This window comes from Hyperoodon ampullatus (genome assembly GCF_949752795.1).
Source record: "Hyperoodon ampullatus genome assembly, chromosome: 10".
Lineage (NCBI taxonomy): Eukaryota > Metazoa > Chordata > Mammalia > Artiodactyla > Ziphiidae > Hyperoodon > Hyperoodon ampullatus.
The window spans coordinates 195,899-201,348 of NC_136923.1; the positions used below are offsets into that span (position 1 = coordinate 195,899).

The 5,450-nt window shown below is 56.9% G+C and overlaps 1 pseudogene across 1 annotated transcript; it reads right to left on the reverse strand.

Moving 5' to 3' along the window:
- Nucleotides 1-136: 136 nt before the first annotated feature.
- Nucleotides 137-4,611, reverse strand: LOC307059839 (phosphoethanolamine/phosphocholine phosphatase-like; annotated as a pseudogene). Its single transcript has 5 exons — nt 3,432-4,611; nt 2,495-2,565; nt 580-797; nt 313-493; nt 137-140 (listed from the first exon to the last, which is right to left on the reverse strand). The product of its transcript is annotated as a phosphoethanolamine/phosphocholine phosphatase-like (transcript).
- Nucleotides 4,612-5,450: the final 839 nt, after the last annotated feature.

Genomic DNA, 5,450 nt, shown 5'->3' on the forward strand with positions numbered 1-5,450 from the left:
AAGCTTTCCTCTGTTTCGCGATGCCGTTTGTTAAGATCCGACCTTACACTTACACATCAAGGATGGCTCTGAGCTGAATTTCTGCAAAACAAGACTATCCCGTGCAAAGAACAACTCAGTAGAGCTTTGTATCCCATCAGCTACAGGAAGAGAATGGCTGCCGGCTACTGAAAGCCAGCAGCATTTACAACTTAACTCCCATGGCCTCTGCAGTGGTACGTCTAAGTTTTCTGTTTCTGCCCCTGTACCAAACAACTCTGGTGTAATTCGTCGTTCCTTCCTCCACCCACCCCCACCAACCCGTCCCCTTACCTGCGGTCCGCAGCTCTCCGCTCCGCGCTCGGATGCCGCTGGGGTGCCAGGGACCCACGGGACGGGTCGTTCCCAGCCGCCGGGCGCTCCTCCCTAGACTCCCTCCGCTCCGCGCTCGGATGCCGCTGGGGTGCCTGGGACCCACGGGACGGGTCATTCCCAGCCGCCGGGCGCTGGCTCCCTAGACCCCCGCCAGCTCGCGTGGCGCCAACGGCGAGGAGCCCCGAGGACGCCCCGCGCCAGGTGCACTCTGGCCGGGACGCCCACTTCCAGGACACTCTCTTCCGGGAGAGGCGCGCAGACCGCCGCCGCGCTCAGGTGACCCGCAGCCAATGCCGAGCAAGACCCGCCCCGTTAAGCGCAGCACGATCTCGGCGCTCCAGGCACGGGCGCCGGGGGGCGGGCGTCTCCTCTCCTGAGAGGCAGCTAGCGATGCCCCGGGGCGCGGGCCCCTGCGGCGCGCAGACCGCTCCAGGCTGGACTCACTGACACCAACGCCGCCAGGAGGAGCGCTTGGCGGGACTCGGCAAACAACCCAATGTTTTAAATGGAAAAAGGACTTCAAAAGACCCTTCTCCAGATAAGACATACAAATGGTCAGCAAGCACATGAAGAGATGTTAATCGTCATTAGTCGTGATGAAACAAATGTTGGCAAAAATTTAGAGAAACTGATACAGAATTTTCCATAGGGAAAATGAATAACTTCCGGAGGTGGATGCTGAGAATATTTGTACAACAACATGAATGTAGTTAATGCCATAGAACTGTATGCTCAAAATGATTTAAATGATAAATGTTATGTGGGGGGTTTTAACATAATTTAGCCCCTGCTTTATACCAGACCCCAGAGTCGAAGCTTCTCATCCATTTTCTCATTTTTACTTAACCTCCTAGGATCTTCACACTCCCTCCCATTTAACAGACGAAGCTGAGCCTGAGAGGTTAAACTAAGTGACTTGCCCAAGGCTCACTCGACCAAGTCTACACTATTCAATGTTACTGTATTTACTGAACACCTACTACAGCATCTACTGAGCAATACCTCCAGCACCTGCCAGAGACATTGTGGAAAGACCAGAATGAACGGGGGCTGAAAGCAGATTACAAAACATGGGTAGATCCTGGGGCCCTGCTCTCAAACACTGAAGTTTCTTGGAGTGGAGGGGATGGCTTGTGTCACACTTGTGGAGCCTTTTATTCCACCCCACCGCACCCCCACAGAGGAGGGAAGCAGCTGGCCTGATACTGAATATTAGCTCAGCTGGGAGGAGTCCTGGGGCTTTGAAGAAGGCATCTCCTGCCCCGCTCCCCACATTGCCCCCCCGAGTCCAGTATGTGGGCACAAGCATCCCTGTGGCGGGGCAGGACGCACATCTCATGGCACCCCTCTCCTCCCGCCCTGCAGTAATGACACTGTACCCATACACCCGCCAGGACAATGAACTCTCCTTCTCTGAGGGCACCATTATCTGCATCATCCGCCACTACTCCAATGGCTGCTGTGAGGGCATCGGCTCAGAGAGGACCGGATTCTTCCCCGGGAACTATGTGCAGCCCAGCTGCTGACAGCCTGGGATCTCTGGGATGCTGACCCAAGCACCGCCTTGAGTGAGCCTCGAGTCCCACACCAAAGCCTGCTCCAGTCAAGAATGGACCAGTCCGGCACGCCTCCTGGGCTGTGAGCTGTGTCTGTTCCTTCCCCCCATTGCATTGGGATGGCGTCCTGGTAAAGACAGAGGAGGTACCCAGAGGCCTGCTGGAGACAGGAAAAAACTGGAATCCAAGGAGTTTGGTGACCTTACCCACAGGGGACCCTTACGCCATGCAAGACAGGGTCTCCAGCTGCAAGTGCCAACTTTGAATAAACTTCTGATGACCTCCTGATGAGTGCCCTGCAGGGCTAGCGGGCCGAGGGACTGAAAGACAACCCACCTGTAAGGCTCCCGCTCATTGAGCCTCCTCTGCCTGCCCTAAGCAGCAGTATCTCCCATCTCCTCGGTGCTCACTGAGCCCTCCACACTAGACCCCTGTGCCCCTCTGCGAAGGTGGGCCGCACCCTGCTCTTTTGCCTGTTGCCCGCTTTGTTATGTATTCAGTCTTGGTTCCCCAGGCTGGGCACTCTTCCAAGAGTGGGGACCAGCTCCCTCACTTAGGTGGGGCTCTCTGAGAGCAGAGCTCACCTCGCCCTCATCCCCCAGACGGCAGCGTGAGACATCTCGCTCACCTCTGCCCCTTCACCTCCTTCACAGCTCTGAAACTCCAAAAGAGGGAGGTGGGCCTTGGGTTTCCACTGGCTCTGCTTTACAGCATCATGGCTTTCTGTTCCATACGGGACGAGGGGGACTCAAAAGGGCCCAGCCAGTGGGGCGACTTTGGTTAAGTCCCTGGTTTCTTGCTGCATAGACGAGGCTGGGGTGCAAGTAGACATATTCGGGCTCTGTGAGGTCCCTGGCTGGCCAGACCCGAGCCCCGGGACAGTGTGCTACCTCTTTCCACCAACAGGAGGTGACTGTTCCCTCTAGCTTTTTATCCTGTGGGGATGCTAACAGGGTTGGGGGGGGGAAGGAGTGTAGTGTAGTCACAGTAGGTAAAGCAGGATCTAGGCCTGGGACCATCAGCAAGGAGCGCCACCTCTCTCCGTGGGGAGTCTGGTGCGGGGGAGGTCGGGGGGGTACATTTCGGGGCCTGGGTCCCCTGGACAGAAAACTGGAGGAGGGAGGCCATGCAGCCCAAGGCAACAGTTAACCACAACGCGGCGGGACATGTTCCTTCTCGACCCTGACAGGGAACCCCGTCCTCCCAACTGAGAGGACAAGGTTTGTGGAAACACTGCTGCCTGCTCAGATATGCGTGCCACGCTGCTGCGGCCAGACTCCAGAATTCGCTTGCAGTGGAACTGGGGGAGGCAGCCGAGCTGGGTTAACTGCACAGATGGGGACAGCTCCCAACTCCCTCCTCCAGTCCCCAAATGGACCAACCTGGGATTCCGGGAAATCCTGGAGGGATATACCAAAACAAAAGGGAAAGGGAGTAACAAAACTAGCTTTCTCTTTCCCGACCCCCACCGCCCCACCCCCTCCCCGCCCGGGTGGCCCCTGCAGGCCACGTCCTCAGCACCTGATGCAGGTGTAGGCGCACTTCGGTGGAGGTTTCCCAGGGCACCACCCTGGCGCGGAAGGAGCTGAGCTCGGCCTTCTGCGCCTCCTGCATAAGGCGGTGCATGGGGTAGTGGCGGCGCGGGAAGGCCATGTCGCCGCCTGCCAGCAGCCCCATGGGGCAGAAGTCGTTGGCGCCGTCGCTCATGTAGAAAAGGTGCTCGAAGGGCACGCCGTCATGGGCCCGCTCGCGCAGGTAGTCGCTGAGCACCTTGTGCTGGCACATATTGGCGGGGCAGCGAGCGCAGCTGTGCGCGTGGAAGGGCCGCAGCGCCAGCAGCCCCCAAGGGTCAGGCCCCAACAGGTTGCTGAAGATGCGGCAGAACAGGCCGTGGTAGCCGGCGGCGCACAGTGCACTCTCCACGCCAAAGGTGTTGGCGTCTGAGATGAGAATAACCTCAAAGCAGGCACCCTGCTTGGCCACAAACTGCAGCAGGTCGCCCGTGCCGGGCGACAGGGGGATGGCCTCGTAGATGGCGCGCAAGTCCCGCGGCCGCACGCCCTGCTCGCCCAGGTACTGGAAGACGCGCTGCATGTACTCGTTGTAGAAGCCCTCGCGCTAGGTGGCACACAGGCTCTCAGGCAGCCGCTGGCCCGCCGCGGCACGCGCACGACGGAGTCGTTGCTGTTTTCATCCACGATAGTCTCGTCCAAATCGAAGGTCAGGAGGAAGCGTGGCACGCCGGGCGCAGCCATCCCGCTCTCCTCTACCAGCTTTGTCCTGAGCGACCAAATCCTTCTGTGGTCACCAAAGAGTCCCTCAGAGGAAAGCGGGACAGGACCTCTGAGCTCCTCCTGCAGGGTGGGGAGCGGCGGCTGCGGAGGTCTGTCCCGACTGAGTCTTGAGTGTCAAGAGTGGGGAGAGGGCCGAGCTGAGGTATTTGGGCGCAGGATGGAGCAAGGGGTGCTCACGGGAATTGGAGGGGACGCTGCGTCTTATCTGTTCCCGGATTTCTGGGCTCCGGCTCTCACGAGTCCTTCCAGTCCAGAGGGTCCGTGAATGCTGTGCATCTGGGCCGTTCCCTCCACTTGCCCCCCATCCCCATGTTATGTATTTTTAACCACAATTAAAAAAATGAATGAAACACTGATAATCCATGTTACAACATGGATAAACATTGAAAACATTCTAAGTCAAAGAAGTCATACTGAAAAGGCCACTCATATCACAACCATCTTGTGTGCTTTAAATCCATAGCAGTTTTGAAAATGAGGGGATGGGACTTCCGTGGTGGTCCAATGGTTAAGACTCTGAGCTCCCAATGTAAGGGCCATAAGTTTGATCCTTGGTCAGGGAACTAAAATCCTGCGTGCACAGTATGGCCAAAAAATAAAATAAAATAAACGTCATTGGCCTGGTTTGGATCATAGCATCGTCCTTGAACCCATCAGAGCACCCATAGGGTGGAACATGGGATTGGCTAAATGTGGATCATATGCCCATCTTCAAGGTGGGTGGAACGTAGCATCAGCCCTCTGGAACTGTTTGGACTGGAAACAGGTAAGAAGTTCCCAAAGGAAAGCTGAGGTTCTGGACTTTGGCATGAGAACAGATGCTGGATTGGGGAAAGCGGCAGATTCCACATCACTGACGGCCCACTGCACAGCTGTGGGATCTGAAGGCCAAGGAAGGAAGGGGCTGATTTAGGGTCAGGGGCTGCAGCCACCCATCCAGTGCTCTTGCTGTCCGTCCACAACAGCAAGAACCTCTTCCTCTTGCAAAAGGCACAGCCCTCCTTGATGTCTCTGGTGGCGGGAGCCCAGGAGTCACACCTGCCCCCTGGCCACATGACTCACCCATCCCCCAAGAACAATACTGCTCATTTATCCAGTCTCCTCCCTCCTTTACAAAGAGCAGAGACTAAATGCTATGGTGGTTAGGAAATTCTTGCTCAATGAAGCAGTGGGAGGCTCAAGGATTATGCCGTATCATGGAATCCATCATTGGCAGCTTTCAGAGACCACATGGGTGCACATGGCT